This window comes from Anabrus simplex, chromosome X, assembly GCF_040414725.1.
Source record: "Anabrus simplex isolate iqAnaSimp1 chromosome X, ASM4041472v1, whole genome shotgun sequence".
NCBI lineage: Eukaryota > Metazoa > Arthropoda > Insecta > Orthoptera > Tettigoniidae > Anabrus > Anabrus simplex.
The window spans coordinates 178,876,543-178,896,223 of NC_090279.1; positions in this window are offsets into that span (position 1 = coordinate 178,876,543).

Below are 19,681 nucleotides of genomic sequence, written 5' to 3' on the forward strand. Positions count from 1 at the left end.
CGCGTAACCCAAGTCATTCTTCTCTCCCGATCACAGAGTAAACGAATCAAAGATTATTTGGACAGAAATGCTTCGGAAATCCTTCATTACATGAGGTGCTATTCTCTCTAATCGGGATGAACTACATGTCAAGTTAGAGAATATTAACTAACCAGAATCGACTGATCTATGCCATCGTAAAGAAGGCGATATCAAAAAGTAAAATATGAGGTAATTAGGTGTGGCTCGAACGTTATCACTCGGTAGGTCCGCTGTCTTCTGCCATCGTCTTCAGATCCTTCTGAGTTCCTCCTTTGATGTCATCCATCGTCCGGTACATTCCTCTAAAAACAAATCCTTCCAGTGCTTTCGTTAACAAGCACGCCCGTCTCAACGAGTGTTCCATCCAGTTCTTCCATTCCCAAATTTCCATTCACCAAATTTCCCAAATTTCGAACGCTTCTTCCCTTTTCACATCCTCTCTAAGTCAACGTCTCTGCCCTATATAATGCCACACTCCAAGCACAGCGCTTACCAAGTCTTTTGCTGAAACCTTTATCTAATTTGCCGCACAGTAATCTCCTCTTCCTATTGAACACTTTCTTTGCGATAGAAATACCAGTTTTCACCTCCTAATTTCATGTTATTAGCCGGTTTTATTCCTTTAGAGATCACCATACTCTTTGTTTTTTATGTATTCATTCATATCCCTTACTCCTAGCAAGCTTCGTTCATTTCTTTTAACATTTTCTTTCGATTTCTGCTAATCATACCATGTCATCGGCAATCATTATGCATTTTTTATTTACCTTCTGCCATACTATGGCTTGTCCTTAATACCTTGAACTCCTGCATTGTCTTATCAATTCACTTTGGTGGACAGTTACAGAGGGTAAGTACAAACTAAAAACAAGTTCAGTAATTGTAACAAGACAAGCCAGACTGTCAACCTTGAGCCATGAGAATCCCCTATCCGTCTACCTGTGCGTTGTATCACTTATAATTATGTTGTATTTGATCATAATTGTAAGTGAACAACTCACAGTTCGATGGGAAACTGTATGAATCAATTGGAGATGGACCCAAGGAACTAAATCACCAATCTCAGCAAGGTAATAATTGACGTACTGCTTACGACATATTCATATATTATGTATGTACTCATTTATGTATTTTTAATTTATGTAAGTCTTAGAATCCCGGTTAACCAATTTTCTAAAAATCTTTCGCGATCGTATTTCACTTTTCGTGAGTAAAATGGCATATCGTCGTTGCATATGCTACGTGAAATTTGTCAGTTTAGAACCTTGGCCTGTTAGGTTTAAATGTATTGCGGGTTAGTATTTCTCCCTCCATATTATCACTAATTGACGTTAGTTTACGTGCTACAAGTCAGTATTTCTCCCGCATTATAATTTGACGTTATGTGTACTGCGGATCAGTATTTCTCCCACATTATAATTTGATGCCATATGTATTGCGGGTCAGCATTTCTCCCACATAATTTGATATATGTTTTGCGGGTCAGTCTTTCTCCCACATTAATTTGATATATGTTTTGCGGGTCAGTCTTTCTCCCACATTATAATTTGATGTTATCTGCATTGCGGGCCAGTATTTCCCCCACATTATAATTTGATATTTTATATATTGCGGGTCAGTATTTCTCCCACATTATAATTTGACGTTATATGTATGAGGGGTCAGTATCTCTCCCACCGAATGAGTTGGACATGCACCTAGAGGTGCACATTTGTGCGCTTGCATTCTGGAGATAGTTGGTTTGGACCCCATTGTCGGCACCGTGGAAGATGGTTTTCCGTGGTATGCCATTTTCACACCAGGCAAATGCTGAGAATGTATCTTAATTAAGGCCTCGACCGTTTCCTTCCCACTCCTAGCCATTTCCTATCCTATCGTCACCATAAAACCTATCTGTGTCGGTGCATAATGATAAAAAGATAATTTAGTCGAATCTCAAAATCTCCAATTTTCAGCATCTCGAAGTAACTTCCATTTCCCGGCGGTTTGTCCTATTCTTCACGTGTAATTATTAGGTTACAAGAATTTCTCGAAGCAAACGATTCCTCCCTTGAAGCAAAAAATACAGAGAATTTTGTACAACATTGTGTAATACAGCCTTTGTAGTATGTGAGGAACAGTTAACAAGTGAAGGTAGGGTTACATTGATGCTGGGAGATAATATGGCGGGAACCTAAAAACAAACTTCTAGCGATTGGAAAATCGGCGAAGGCTCGTTGTTTTTTGGGTGTGAATTATTTACCGGTCACGTACGAAACTAAGCACGGAAGTCGAGGATACCTTGGCTGAGTGGTTTCGAGCCTACATAGAGTCAGTGGAATATAAATGACAGTGTTTATCACAGCAATAAATGTTGTTGAAAAGTATATGGGAGAAAAGAAGGTAACAGTAAAAGGCAGAAGAGACTAAGGACTTTTTTTTTACAAAGGTGTTAACGGAGGTATGTTTTCTTGTTTCTTCACTGTATGTACATTATTTTATCTTCTAAAAAGTTACTTGAGATCAAAATTGCGATGCCGTAAAGTAAGTTTGTTAGTATTGTAAGTACTGTACAGAATATTTTATTCATTATAAGCCCGTGGATACATGTAGATTCAATTGTGCGGTATATTCGCTCTAAAACGGTATTTTCTATATCTAGAAATTTCGATACCACGAAATAAAATTTAGCTCGCAATGTGATTCTAGATATCGTGTTTCCACTGTATTTCTTCCACAATATTATATTATTTCTTGATATATCGCACCACAAGTGCAAAATGATACTTCTGAGATAATTGCAATGTATGATAGAAAAAGGTCTAGTAAATTCAGTTTTCCATATATTTATATATTGGTTAATTTATATGTTTCGTATATTTGTAATAATTTTTACAATCAGGCATCGCAGTTTTCTCAGAACTATCATTTATGGATTCGAGGCGGGTCAGTATTTTTCCGAAAACATTGTCACGCTGCTGTTTTCGCAGGCGCTACGCCGATATACTGTAGTTGTAACGTTATACCTTACAGTTCCATCCCAACGTGGGTGTTTTTTTTTCGTTTGAAATAACCACGTTATTTAAATATACTTTTAACAAGTTTAATACACTATATTAATGCTTGTTGTACTTTTGAAATGTAATTGTTTTCCAGTTTTACGAATTTTCATTCTATCAAAGGACAATCGGTCCCATTAAATTAGCTTAAGCGGGACTAATATATAAAAACTATCTTCAGCTTGTCTCTGTCATTTGGAGCCACAAAGGCTTGTTTTGGTTATGGCCAGATGCCCTTCCTGACGCCTTTTAATTATTAAGTTAACGAGCAAGTTAGCTACGTGGTTTGGGCCACGTAGCTGTGAGCTTGCATTCGTTTCCCATTGCATGGTTTCCCATTTTACACCAGACAAATGCCGGGGCTGGAGCTGTTTTTTACGGCGGGATGTTAAGATTGTCACCATAGCCTTACATATGGTAGAGTTGCAGCAGGTGCCTGGGGGTGAATAAGGGAAACCTTAGAAAACCATCTTCAAAGCGGCCGACATTGGGGGTCGGATCATCTACGCGATCCGAATTGCGTAGCAAGATTGATCGCTGCCTCAGCAGGAGATATTCTAGATGTTGCGGTGCAATTAATGGCAGAGAAAGTAATTCTTCTAATATCATCACAGGAGGATCATCGTATGTCTGTTGCTGCAAGTAATAAATCGAAGGACGTTTACCAGGGGGATTTGTTTTTGTGAAGGTATTGTTCTGATTTTTTATTGTTGTCAAATGATTGCTGCAGATTGCAGAAGAAATGGGGGTTAGTGTCTGCATATATCTAGGCTTTTGGAGGGATAACGTTATATGGCTTATTACACTCTGGATGCCTGGAGATATGTGGATATGATATAGTAGTCGAGAAGTGGTGGTACATCCTTATCAGTGGTAAGTTTTTGTTGAAGTTTGTTGTGTTGAATGATAAGAGTGTGTTGAATCGTGTTGTTGTTGTAGTGATGAGAAACACAGAAAAACTCGGCCTCAGGTTCCAAAAAGAACAACACGTTTCAATCCGGAAGAAGAGCTAGCGGTTGCTATTTCATATGTAAGTTGGAACTTCCTTAATGTCGGAGGCACTGCTGGGGAGTGGTTGAGTGTCACGGGAAGAAGGCGGGTGTGGGGCCTTCTTTCTTTCTCCATTCACTTGGAGAAAACCACGATAGGAAGTTCCTCAAGCTGATCTACCATGGTTTTACATTAACGATCCTTGTATGGTAATTTCTTTTGTAGATCGTCAATGGGTACCTAAGAATTGTGCTTTCTTGCTAACCACAAATCAGCAAGTCCGATTTTATTCAATATTCTCAAATAATGTCCTAGAATACGTACTGCTCAGTGTTGATAATTAAATGAAGTGTATTACTAGGGATGCATAATATTCAATTTTGTATTACAATATTGCATTTCTCCGTTATAAAATCAATTTTTTTCTTAGAATGAACAAGTAAGAAGATCTGTGCGTGGTAATTGTTTTGGCACTATTTAGTCCGTCAACAGAAATGATCTGAGGAAAATAATAATTTACCTATTAATGTAATCTTACTCTAAACTTCCGAAGATTATGTTGATTTTCGGGTTCCTTGATTCAGCAGGTGATCGTTTGATGATGTTAAAGGCTGAAAAATGCGTAAAAATTATTAAGTAAATATAAAAAGCAAAAATGACGTAATAAACGGAAGAAACAAATTTAAATTAATTTTTTTTACCTAAATTACAAAAAAATGAATGAATTATGCATTTTAATTATTTGTATGAAAAAGAATCGTAGGGCCTATATAAGACAACAATTTATATGATGCGCCAAAAAGATGCCATGTCGTCAAAATCCAGTTTTTCGGGTTTTTATATTTATTCAAGAGAAGCTTAATCTGTTCCATCAAATTATGTTAAACAGGAATAAAGTACAAAAGCTGTCTTAAGCTCGTCCCAGTTATTTTTGGGGTCGCTGAAACTACACAGGCACATTTTGGTTTTGCCGGAGGATTTAGGACCGATGCATTTTCTAATGCCTCGTGGTTCTTGGCGGTACCGGCCAAGTGACTGCGGGGTTTGTTTTACTTAGCTGTGAGCTTGCATTCGGGAGAGTGAGGGTTCCAATTCTTTTCGTGGTTTCCTATTTTTACAGCATGCTGTACCTGCCTGTGTCGGTGTGATGGTGGGATAGGGCAGGGCCTGCGCTATTAAGAATGTCACCTTAGTTTTATTTTCAGGTACAGCTTCAGACGGTGCCTGGGGGTGAATATGGGAGACAATAGAAAACCATCTTCAAAACAGCTGACATTGGGGGTTGGGACGACATTCTCCGGAATATGAGCTCGCATCTATGCGATCCGAATTGCGTAGATAGTTTGATCGGTGCCTTTCTCAATCTATCACATCTACTGTAAACTAGCAGGAGATATTCTAGATGTTGCGGTGGAATTAGTGCCAGAGAAAAAAGGGTATTCTAATATCATCACAGGAGCATCATCGTATGTCTGTTGGTTGAAGTAATAAATCGAAGGACGTTTGCCAGAGATTTTTTAAATGAAAGTAATGGTCCTACTTTTATGTTTGTTAGTATATTGTTGACTAATGTTTGCTGCAGATTGCAAAAGAAATGGAGGTCGGTGTCTTCTTATCTCTGGGCTTCTGGAGCGATAACGTTATATGACTTGTTATGCTCTGGATGCCCGGAGATATGTCGATATCATTTAGCGGCCTTTGCTTACCCACTTCCAGGCTTGGTTGGTACAGCATGACGAGAAGTGGTAGCACATCCTTATCAGTGGTAAGTTTATATTGAAGTTTGTTTTGTGGACTTTGTGGAGTGTACTTTTCATTTGAAAACTTGATTCATTGTTGGTTTTTAACCAAGTAGCTGAATGTGATCGTTTGAACGATGAGTAAACAAGAGGAGGATGAAATATTGAATCTATTATGGGATCAGTTGCTATTTTCGCGATTCTGACTCTGTTGTGACTGTCGGCTGGTATATTGTTTCGATCATATCACGGACAGTCGCTTTTGAATGTCTCATCACTCCTGAGCAGGTGAGTTTCTCTGCTTGTGCGAAAATCTGGACTTACATGAGTAATTGAACAATTGTCATTATTTCCTTTTCTTAGTCCAACTTAAAGTTATTTCACCGTACGGAATTTATTAGTCTTAGAACGCATACACCTCATGTTGACATGGGAATTCTGTAAGGCCTACAGTATATCTGTCTGGCTTTCTATCATTATCGACCTACATTTAGGACTGTCACGCAGATGGTAAACTACTTAGTCTTTTCTTAAATTATGTGAAAATTTGAAATTTATCACACATTTCACTTGATACGTATTTCTAATCCCTACCTCCTCTTGCGATAGATGAGTATTTTTCTGCAATTTTCCTCTTGATTATATTTATTTATTAGAGGACAAATCCTTGCTAGATGTGAAACTTCCACGGACTCTGAGTTATTCACTTCTCCCGGGTTGAATCGTGTTATTCTACTTAAGGTACTGAATAGAATAGCAGGCAAACTCTGTAAGGTAAGGTAAGGGTTATTCTGCCCGAAGGCAGGTCCGAGCCTCCGCAGAGGTGTTGCTGAGCCGGAGTTTACGTGCGGTAGGGTGGCTAGTTCCTTTACGTTCCTCCATTCCCTTATCCCCCACTAACAGCGTGTGGCAACCCATCCAACTCCTGACCACGCCCAATGTTGCTTAACTTTGGAGATCTCACGGGATCCGGTGTTTCAACACGACTACGGCCGTTGGCGGCAAGCAGTGTCGAAGGTGAAAAGAAAACAACATGTTACAGCCCGAAAGAAGAACTAATAAAACACTGCTAGTTTACAATTTACCCGTTTATGTTAGTGAATTCTGGAACCGCTGTGACCAAAGGCCAGCATGCTAACCATTTAGCCCTGAAGCCGGACACAATATTAAATTTTTAAAAATTTTTAAATTTTTTAATTTTTGTATTATAATATTGTATTTCTCTGTAATGAAACTTAGAATGAAGGATCTGTAGGCGGTAACTGTTTTGGCACTATTTAGTCCGTTAACAGGAATGATCTGAAGAGGAAAATAATTTTTCCTATAAAGGTAATCTAACTCTAAACTTCCCATGATGAACATTTACGTTGAGAAACTAAAAAAAATGACGTAATATGTGAGAAACCACGTTATTAAAATTAATTTTTTACCAAAATGAATTAAATTATGCATTTCAGTGATATGTATCGTCTATGATCCAACTTTTATGTATATCAGTACATTGTTGACAAATGTTTGCTTCAGGTCGGTGTCTGCGTATCTCTAGGCTTCTGGAGAAGAGATGGGGAATGTGATTCATTAAGAAGAACCGATTCAATTGAAACGATTAACTAAAATGATTCGTTCATTCAGTTACCACGTGACGGCAAGCCGAAAGCGAAACAGTAGATTCAGATGAACCATTCCTTTTTAGAGGAAATGTTAAACAACTGTCCGACTAATACTTCGAGTTTGAAATTAGTAGTAGATATGAACATTATTGTTACAATGTTCCACACGTTATATCAGAGTGGTTCACGAGAACGGGAACGGGAACTGACGTAAAATTTCGCAACTCCCTCTTGCAATAAATGAATATTTAACCAAAATTTTCCTCTTGATGCCGGCCCCGTGGTGTAGGGGTAGCGTGATTGCCTCTTACCCGGAGGCCCCGGGTTCGATTCCCGGCCAGGTCAGGGATTTTTACCTGGACCTGAGGGCTGGTTCGAGGTCCAGTCAGCCTACGTGATTAGAATTGAGCAGCTGTCTGACGGTGAGATAGCGGCCCCGGTCTAGAAAGCCAAGAATAACGGCCGAGACGATCCGTCGTGCTGACCACACGACACCTCGTAATCTGCAGGCCTTCGGGCTGAGCAGCGGTCGCTTGGTAGGCCAAGGCCCTTCAAGGGCTGTAGAGCCATGGGGTTTGGTTTTTTTCCCTCTTGATTAATTATATTCTATATATTAAACCCACATAAAGAGTAATAATTTGTTTATAAGCAAACAAAGAGTTGCTGGCTGGATGTGAAGCTTCCACAGACCTTTTTCTGGTTGAATCATGTTGTTGTACTGAAGGTACAAAAAAACAACAACACGTTGCTAGTTTACAATTATTATTAATGAACTGTACATGCGGGGTTGCTATTTCATTTGTAATTTGGAACTTTCCTTAATGTCGGAGGCACTGCTGGAGTGTGGTTGAGTGTCACGGAGAGAAGGCGGGAGAGGGGCCTTCTTTCTTTCCCCATTCATTGGAGGAAACCACGATAGATAGTTCCTCAAGCTGATCTATCACGATTTTACTGTACGATCCTTGTACGGTAACTTCTTTTGTTAGATCATTAATGGGTAGCTAAGAAATGTGCTTACTTGGCAACCACAAATCAGCGGAACCCAATTTTGTTCAACTAAAATTCTAAACTAAGACCCAAAAATCTCAAATACTGTCCTAAAGCTAACGGAAAATGACGTTTAAGTACAAACTGCTTAGTGCTCGGCTCGCCAGATGCAAGTCTTTTGATTTGACGCCCGTAGGCGTCCTGCGCGTCGTGATGTGTATGAAATGATGATGAGGACGACACATACACCCAGCCCCCGTGTCAGCGAAATTAACCAGTTACGGTTAAAATTCCCAGCCCTGCCGGGAATCGAACTTGGGGCCCCTGTGACCAAAGGCTAACCATTTAGCCTTGGAGGCGGACATTAAATTAATGCATTACTACGAATGCATAATATTCAAAAATTTTAATTTTTGTATTATAGTTTTGCATTTATATGTTATGAAATCTCGGTTTTACTTAGAATGAACATATAAGATCTGTAGGTGATAAATGTTTTGGCACTTTTTAGTCAGTCCACAAAAAAATGATCTGAAGAGGAAAATAATTTTAGTATAAAGATAATCTTACTCTATAAACTTCTGACGATGAACATTTACGTTGACTTTCGAGTACGTAGATTCAACAACTCATCGTATGATGATGTAAAAGACTGATTCTTAAAAACTATCAACAAGGAAAGAAAATGGAAACAGAAAAAATGACGGAATAAGCGAAAAACCTAAAAAAATAAAATTTTCTTACATAAATAACAATATAAATGAAATGAATTATGCATTTTATTGATCTGTATGAAAAGGAATCGTCTATAAGCCAGCAATGATATGATACGCCAGAATCGATGGCATGTCATCGAAATATTGTTGTTCCGGTTTTTTATATTTTTTATATTTTTTATATTTTTGTATTAAAAATGCTGTCTTAGCTTGTCCCAGTTATTTCTGGGGTCGCTGGAACTACACAGGAACACTTTGGTTTCAGCGAGGGATTTAGGACCGGTTGCATTTTCTAATGCTACGCGGTTCTTGGGGGGTACCGACCAAGTGTCTGCGGAGTTTGTTTCACTTCACTGTGAGCTTGAATTCCCGAGCCCCAGATGGTTTTCCGTGGTTTCCCATTTTCACACCAGGCAAATGCCGGGGCTGTACGTTAATTGAGCCCACGGCCGCGTCCTTCTACTTCGTAGGCCTTTCTTCTCCCATCGTCGCCATAAGACCTATCTGTGTCGGTGCGACGTAAAACAAATAGCAAAAAAAAAAAAAAAAAAAAAATTCGGGGGAGTGTGGGTTCCAACTATCTTCCGTGGTTTCCCATTTTCACACCATGCTGTACCTGTCTGTGTCGGCGTGACAGTGGGATACCACAGGGCTGGGGCTACTAACAATATCATCATAGTTTTATTTAAGATACATATTCAATAGGTACGTGGGGTGAATATGGGAAACCATAGAAAACAATCTTCAAAGCAGCTAGCATTGGGGGTCGGACAGATATTCTGTGGAATGTGAGATCATGTCTATGCGATCCGAACTGCGTAGCAATTTTGATTGGTGCCTCTCACAATCTATCGCATCTAATCTGGTGAATGTCACAACACTCCTCAGCAGGACATGATCTAGATGTTGCGGTAAAATTAGTGACTGAAAAATAAGTCTTCTAATATCACAGGAGCTTCATCGTTGTCTGTTCCTACAAATAATAAATTGAAACATGTTTGCCAGAGGATTTTGTTATTGTAAAAGTAACGATCCAATTTTTATATTTGTCAGTATATTGTTGACAAATGTTTGCTGCAAATTGCAGAAGAAATGGCGGTCGATGTTTACGTATCTCTAGGCTTCTGGAAGGATAACGTTATATGACTTGTTATCCTCTGGATGCCTGGAGATATGTGGATATCATATAGTGGTCTGTGATTACTTACTTTCTGGTTGGGTTGGTACGGGATGACAAGAAGTGGTGGTACATCCCCACCAGTGGTTTTGTGTGGACTTTTCATTTGAAAACTTGATTCATTGTTGCTTACTAACAAACTAGCTAATCTACCACTGAATGCGATCGATTGAACAATGACTAAACAAGAGGAGAATGAAGTAGGGAGTCTATTATGGGACCAGTTCCTATTTTAACGATACTGACTCAATGTCGTGACTACCCGCTGATATGTTGTTTCGGTCATATCACGAGCAGTCACTGACAACGAGTTGGTCTTCAAATCTGTGGAATGTTTCATCACACCCGAGCAGGTGAGTTTTTCTGCCCATGCGCAAATCTCGACTTAGATGAGTAATTGAACAATTGTCATTATAAGAGCAAATTTTTCCGTTTCTTATTACATATTAAAGTTATTTAAGCGCACGTTATTTATTAGTTCTAGAACGCATATATTTTAGGTTGACAACGGGAATTCAGTGAGGCGTAAATCTATCTATCTATCTATCTCTCTCTCTCTATCTATCTATATCTATCTATCTATCTATATATCTGTAATTATTGACCTGCATTTATGGCTGAAACCCAGAAGAAAAATTACCTAGTCTTATCTTAAATTATTTCAAAGTTTAAAATTTATCAAACATTTTCGTTGATAAATATTTCAAATCCCTACTTCCTCTTGCATTAGATTAATATTTGCCCCAATGTTTCCCCCTTGAGTAATTATATTACACATATTAAATACACATAAGGAATTGAATTTATTTATAAGCAGACAAAGCGTTGCTAGATGTGAAACTTCCGCAGACTCTTTGAGTTATTCTGTTCTTCTTCCGGGATGACTCGTGTTGTTGTCCTTAAAGTACAGAAAATAAGAGGAAAAATGTACTGAAGGTACAACAAACAACACGTTTCAACCTGGAAGAAGAACTGAATAAAGCGTTGCTAGTTTACAATTTACCCGTTATTATTAATGAATTCTACATGCGCGGTCTATATTTCATATGTAAGTTGGAAATTCCTAAATCTCGGAGGCACTGCTGGAGTGTGGTTGAGTGTCACGGAGAGAAGGCGGGTGTGGGGCCTCCTCTCTTTCTCCATTCAGTGGAGAAAACCACGATAGGAAGTTCCTCAAGCTGATCTATTATGGTTTTACCTTAACGCTCCTTGTATGGTAATTTCTTTGTTATGGTAATTTTTTTGTTAGATCGTTAATGGGTACCTAAGAATTGTGCTTACTTAGTAACCACAAATCAGCTGGCCCAAACAAAGACCCAATTGACCTAAAACGAACTGAAAATAATGTTAAAATATCAACTGCTTAGTGTTGATTATAAAATTTAGTGCATTACTAGGAATGCACAATATTCAACATTTTTAATTTTTGTAATACAGTGTTGCATTTCTCTGTTATGAAATCTCAGTTTTACTTAGAATGAACATGTAAGAAGATCTGTAGGTGATTGTTTTGGCACGATTTAATCCGTCAACAGACATTATCTGAAGAGGAAAGTAATTTCCCTATATAGGTAATCTTACTCTCAACTTCCGAAGTTAAACATTTATGTTGACGTTCGAGTACGTATATTCAGCAACTGATCGTGTGATGATGTAAAGGACTGATAAATGATTACAAATTATCAGTAAGAAAATAGAAACAGAAAAATGACGCAATAAACGAAAAAACTAAAAATTTATATTAAAATTCATACCTAAATGACGAAAAACGTGAATTAAATTATGCATTTTATTGATCTGTATGAACAGGAATCGTATATAAGCCAGCAATGTATATGATGTGCCAAAAAAGGTGGCATGTCATCAAAATCCAGTTGTTCCGGTTTTTATATTTATTCAAGAGAAGCGTCATAGGCTCCATCAAATTCTGATGAATGCTGTCTTTAGCTTGTCCCAGTTATTTCTGGGGTCGCTGGAACTACAAAGGAACATTTGGATTTCGGTGGGAGATGTAGGACCGGTTGCATTTTCTAATACCAGGTGGTTCTTAGGGATTCCGACCATGTGTCTGTGGGGTTTGTTTCACTTAGTTGTGAGCTTGCATTCGGTAGAGTGTCGGTTCCAACTCTTTCCTGTGGTTTCCCAGTTTCACACTATGCTAAGTCTTTGTGACGGTGTGATGGGGCAGAGCTTGGGCTATTAAGAAAGTCACAATAGTCTTATATTAAGGTACCTGGGGTGAATATGGGAAACCATATAAAACCATCTTCAAAGCAGTTGCCATTGGGGGTTGGACCGACATTCTTCTGAACGTGAGCTCACATCTATGTGAACCGAATTGCGTAGCAAGTTTGATCGGTGCCTCTCAATCTATCACATGTAATCTAGTGAATGTCACAACGAACTTCAGCAAAATATATTCTGGATGTTGCGGTGCAATTAGTGACTGAGAAAAATAAATATTTTAATATCATCTCAGGAGCATCATCGTAAGTCTGTTACTACAACTAATAAATCGAAGGACGTTTGCCACTGGTTTTTCTTTTAATGAAAGTAGTAATCCAACTTTTATGTTTGTCAGTATATGTTTGCTGGAGATTGCAGAAGAAATTGAGGTCGGTGTCTGCACATCTCTAGGCTTCTGGAGGAATAACGTTATATGACTTGTTATGCTCTGGATGCCCGGAGATATGTCGATATCATTTAGTGGCCTTTGCTTACCCACTTCCAGGCTTGATTGGTACAGGATGACGAGAATTGGTGGTACATCCGTATCAGCTGTGAGTTTTTGTTGAAGTTTATTGTGTAGACTTTGTAGAGTGGATTTTTCATTTGAAAACTTGATTCATTGTTGCTTACTAACAAGCTAGGAAATCTACCATTGAATGCGATCGATTGAACAATGACTAAACAAGAGGAGAATGAAGTAGGGAGTCTTATTATGGGATCAGTTCCTATCTTCACGATTCTGACTCTATGTCGTGACTGTCCGGTGATATGTTGTTTCGATCATATCACCAGCAGTCGCTGACAACGAGTTGGTCTAGAAATCTTTTGAATATCTCATCACTCCAGAGCAGGTGAGTTTCTCTGCGTATGCGCATATCTTGACTTAGATGAGTAATTGAACAATTGTCATTATAAGATCAACTTTTTCTCTTTCTTAGTCCAAATTAAAGTTATTTCACCGCACGTTATTTATTAGTTCTAGAACGCTTATATTTCAGGTTTACAACAGGAATTCAGTGAGGCGTGTATCTATCTATCTATCTATCTATCTATCTACCTATCTATCTATCTATCGATCAATCAATATTGACCTACATTTAGAGCTGTCACCCAGAATAGAAATTACCTTGTCATTTCGTAAATTATTTCATTACAAGTTCGTAATTTATCAAACATTTTCCTTGATAAATATTTCCGATCCCTACTTCCTCTGGAATAGATGAATGTTTGCCCAAATATTTCCTCTTGAATAGTTATATTATATATATTAAACACACAAAAGAATTTTAATTTATTTAAACGCCAACAAAGCGTTGCTAGATGTGAAGCTTCCACGGACCCTTGAGTTATTCTGTTGTTCTTTCTGGTTGAAACATGTTGCTGTACTGAAGATACAGAAAAAAACAACATGATTCAACCCGGAAGAGGAACTAATTATCTTTGCTAGTTTACTATTTGCCCGTTATTATTAATGAATTCTACATGCGCGGTTTATATTTCATATGTAAGTAGGAACTTCCTAAATGTCGGAGGCACTACTAGAGTGTGGTTGAGTGTCACGGAGAGAAGGCGGGAGTGGGGCCTTCTTTCTTTCTCCATTCATTGGAGAAAAACAATGATAGGAAGTTCCTGAAGCTGATATTTTATGGTTTCACTTTAACGCTCCTTGTATGGTAATTTCTTTTGTTAGATCGTTAATGAGTACCTAAGAATTGTGCTTACTTGGTAACCACAAATCAGCTGGCCCGAAGTTTGTTCAACAAAAATTCTCACTAAAGACCTAAGAAATTCTCAAATAATGTCCAGAAATCTATTTAAAAAGGTCGTTGAAGAACCAGCTCCTTAATCTTGACAAATTTAGTGGCAATTGTTTCGGCACCGTTTTGTCAGTCAAGAGAAATGATATGAAGAGGAAAATAACTTTCCTATAAAGGTAATTTTACTCTGAACTTCCGAGGATGAACATTTACGTTGACTTTCGAGTATGTAGATCGAGCAACTGATTGTGTGATGATGTAACAGATCGATAAAAGCTAAAAAAATCACCAATAGGTAATTAAAGCAGAAAAATGACGTAAAAAGCGAAAAAGCACAAAATTAAAATTCTAAATGATGAAAAAATGAATTAAAATGTGCAATTTAGTAATCTATATGAACAGGAATCGTATGTAAGCCAGCAATGTCTATCATGCGCCAAAAATATGACATGTCATGAAAATCCTGTTGATCCAGTTTGCAGATTTTTATAATTATTCAAGAGAAGCATCGTCGGTTCCATTAAATTATTTTGAGCGGAACAAAACGGAACTAATGTATAAAAACTGTCTTCAGTTTGTCCCAGTTATTTCTGGAGTCGCTGGAACAACACAGGCACATTTTGTTTTTGTCGAGGGATTTAGCAAGTGGCTTGCTGTGAGCTTGCATTCGGGAGGGAGTAGGTTCGAATCCGATTGTCGGCAGCCCTGATTATAGATTTCCGTGGTTTCCCACTTTCACGCCAGGCTGTACCTGTGTGACGGTGGGATAGGGCAAGGCTTGGGCTGTTAAGAGTGTTACCCTAGTCTCATTTATGTTACTAATTAAGCAGGTGCCTGGGGTGAATTTGGGATACTTTAGAAAACCATCTTCAAAGCAGGTGACGTTATGGGCCGAACCGATATTCTCGTGAATTGCATAGCCAGTTTGCTCGGTGCATCTCTCAATCTATCTCATATAATTAATGAATGTCACAGACGTCGCGGTGCAATTAGTGATAGAGAAAAATAATTTTTCTAATATCATCACAGGTGCATCATCGTATGTCTGTTGGTACAAGTAATAAATCGAAGGACGTGAAAGTTATCATCCGACTTTAATGTTTGTTTGTATGTATGAATGTTTTTGACCAACGTTTGTTGCAGATTGCAGAAGAGATGGAGGTCGTTGTCTGCATGCCTCGAAGCTTCCGGAGCCATAACGTTAAACTATGAGCTTGTTGAAAATTATTTTTGAATGATGATGAGACTGTAGTGGACTTTTCGTTAGCAAAAATTGAATCATTGTTGTTTACTAACATACCAACTAACTTGTCACTGAATTAGATTGACCGAGCAATGACTAGACAACACGAAGGGTTCTATTATGGGACTAGTTCCTATTATCACAATACTGACTCTTTGTTGTTTCGATCATATCCGGGGAAGTCTCGACAACGAGCTGGTTTGAAATCGGTTTGAATGTCTCATCGCTCGTTAGCAGATAAGATACCTTGAATATACACAATATCTCGACTTACATGGGTAAGTGAAGAATTATCATCAGAAGTGAAACTTGATACCTTTTGTTGCAAATTTGACTGGTGAAATTTTCGATGACCAACTTGAAGATTTACGTTTGTCTCTGTAAAATCTGAAATCATTCTTGAATGTACTCCAAAGGTATTCGCCAGATACGGTTTTGTTATTTAAAAGACGATAAAATCGCGAAGAAAACGTAAGTGAATATTGGAATCTAATTTGCCAAGTTTTCATTTACTTTTTCCCGTGGATATATCATTCCGTTCTACTGTATTTTTCTTCCTTTTTTACAGCTGGATCATGAATGAATTGAAGTGTATCGGGAAACAGTGGTATATCCTGGGACCTGTTTATAAAATTATAGATACTGGCTCTCTGTCGGCACTGTCTTATGAAGTGTTGTTTCTCCCATTTCATTAGATAGTGTCGAACAGCGAGTTGATCTTGAAATCTAATGAATGACGCAACCCTGTTCACTCAAACACTCATCTGAACGTAGTGGTCTACTTAGTGGCAAAGTAAAGTAATTCATCACAGGAGCACCGTCGTGTGTTTTTTGGGGCATTTATTTGTAGGGAGTGCCTTGATTCATTCAATGCATGCTTGTTCACGTTTAATAATGTAAGGTGAATGAGACCGGCAGCATTTCACATGCTTGGTCCGAATTTGCGCCTGTTATCGTTCAATTGGGACTTCAATCCATACTGGTGGCACAGCTTGACTATGGTTCAGGGTTGTGAAGTGGAGTCGGACGGAGAGCCTTTCTTCTTTCTCCTTTCACTGGAGAAAACACGGTGAGAAATTCCACCAGTTTATACTCGATAAAGGTCTCTCCGAGGGGATGATTTATCAGTGTTAATGGACAGAAACTAGCATAGCGTAGTAAACACGAAAATTAAGTTATAAAGAATTGGTACTTTATTTCTTAAGATAATAGACCGAAAAATGTGGTTACAAATAGTGGTTTAGATGAACTTCTTCCTTTCTATGAACTTTTATGCGTGATTTAGAGGTTTACTCACTGTGGATCTCGTCACAAGAGCAATGTGTGTCTTACACGCCATATTACAGTAAACGGGAGACATGTTCATTGTTTTGTGAACCCAAATATGGATCGATTAGTTAGAGGTTCCTCTAAGCAGACTTTACTGTGTTATTTGGCTGAATGTTATTTTATGGAATATAATTAGACGAAAAATAGCGTACAACTAGTGTTTTTATTGGATGAATCAAGGAGATTTCGAAGAAAATTATAAGGTACAGTGGTACAGAAAATGCAGGGTATTAAGGATACCTAGTTCTTTACACTGTGCACTGAGATCAGGTATTTCACGGAAAATGTTATATGTATTTATATGTTCATTTTTCACTATTCATTTTACGTCTCTCCGAACCGCGTATTGAAGTCGCTCAGTCGACCTATCTATTCAAATGAAATGAATGTCACGTCACCCTTCAGCAGGAGAGATTATTGACGTATAGGCGCAATTAGTAACATAATAAAATAATTCTAATATCATCACAGTATCACCATCGTATGCCTGTTAGTGCAAGTAATAAATCGAAGGACGTTTGACCGTGGGAAAAATATTTTGTGAAAGTAATGATCCTGCATGTTGTTGACTAATGATTGTTGCAGATTGCAGAAGAGATGGAGGTCGGTGTCTGCATGTCTCTAAGCTTCTGGAGGGATAACGTTATATGACTCGTTATGCTCTGGATGCTTGGAGATATGTAGATATCATATAGTGGTCTGTGCTTACCGACTGTTGGTTGGTACGAGAAGTGGTAATACATCCTTATTAGTGGTGAGTGTTTGCTGTGCATAATGATAAGAGTAGACTGGACTTTACATTTGTAAACTTTGACCCACTGTTGCTTTCTAACAAACTAGATAATCTACCACTGAATATCTTTGATTGACCAATGACTAGAATATAGATGAATGATGTAGGGAGTCTATTCTGGGACCAGTTCCAATTATCATGATACTGACTCTATGTCGTGACTGTCCGATGATATGTAGTTTCGATCATATCATGAACGGTCACTGACAAGAAGTTGGTCTTGAAATCCTTTGAATGTCTCATTATTCCTGAGGTCGACGCTAATTAGGAAATATTTAGAGGCCACATGAGGAAAAGAAGCAGAGGAAGAACAAGCATGTTTTTCCAGGATGAATGAAGGAGATTTCGAAAAAATATCAGGTACAGTGGTACGGTAAATGCAGGGTATAAAGGGAGCTTAGTTCTTTAATTTGTTTATACACTGTGCACTGAGATGAGGTTTTTCACAAAAATTGTTAAATGTATTCATTTTTCACTATTTGTTTTATGTCTCACGTACACAGTCGGTTCTTACAGCGATGATGGTAGAGGGTAGGGTTCGGGCTGTGAGGAGGTGTCGCCATAGTCTCATTTAAGGTACAGTTGTGCAGATGGGTAGCGTAAAAAAATGGGACACAACAGAAAGCTATCTTTAGGGCAGTCCGCTTTGCGTTTCGAACCCACAATCTCCAGAATCCTAACTCACAGCTTCTTGATCCGAACCGCGTATTGAACTCGGTTAATCGGCCTATCTATTCAAATGAAATGAATGTCACATAACACCCTTCAGCAGGCGATATTCTTGACGTATAAGCGCAATTTGTAAGATAATAAGATAATTTTAATATCATCACAGGATCACCATCGTATGCCTGTTAGTGCAAGTAATAAATCGAAGGACGTTTGTCCGTGGAAAAATATTTTTTGAAAGTAATGATCCTGCACGTTGTTTACTAATGTTTGTTTGTAGATTGCAGAAAAGATGGAGGTCGGTGTCTGCATGTCTCCAAGCTTCTGGATGGATAGCGTTTATGACACGTTATGCTCTGGATGCTTGGAGATATGTAGACATATAATGGTATGTGATTACTTACTTTCTGGCTTGGTTGGTACAGGATGACGAGAAGTGGTGGTAGATCCTTATCAGAGGTAAGTTTTTGTTGAAGTGTGTTGTGTGAACTTTTTGGAGTGGACTTTTGATTTGAAAACTTGATTCGTTGCTGCTTTCTAACAAAGTAACTAATCTACCACTGAATGTCATCGATTGACCAGTGACTAGACTACAGAAGAATGATGTAGGGAGTCTATTCTGCAACCAGTTCCTATTATCACGATACTGACTCTGTGTCGGGACTGTCCGCTGATATGTTGTTTTCGATCATATCACGAACAATCGCCGACAACGAGTTGGTCTTGAAATCTTTTGAATGTCTCATTACTCCTGAGCAGGGGAGTTTCTGTGCCTATGCGCAAATCTGGACTTAGATGAGTAATTGAACAATTGTCATTCTAACAGCAATTTTTTCGCTTAGTGCAACTCAAAGTTATTTCACCGGACGGTACTTATTAGTTTTAGAACGCATATACTTCATACTGGCAACGGGAATTCAGTAAGACGTCTATCTATCTGTCTATTTATCTATCTATCTATCTATTGGCTCTCATTATTGACCTACATTTAGGACTAGATTACCTAGTATTTTCATAAATTATTTCAAGTTTGAAATTTTCAAACATTTTGCTTGATATATATTTCCAATCCCTACTGCCTCTTGCAATAGATGAATATTTGCCCAAATTTTTCCTCTTGAAGAATTATATTACATATATTAAACACACATAAAGAGTTTTAATTTATTGATATTTATTTATATGAGCAAACAAAGCGTTGCTGGATGTGAAGCCTCCACGGGCTCTTGAGTTATTCAGTTCTTCCGTGTTGAATCGTGTTGCTGTACTGAAGAGAAACACAGGCAAATTCTGACGCAGGTACAAAAAAGAACGACACGTTTAAACCCGGAAGAAAGACTAAGTTATTTTTATTGTTATGGGATTCTACATGGGCGGTTGCTA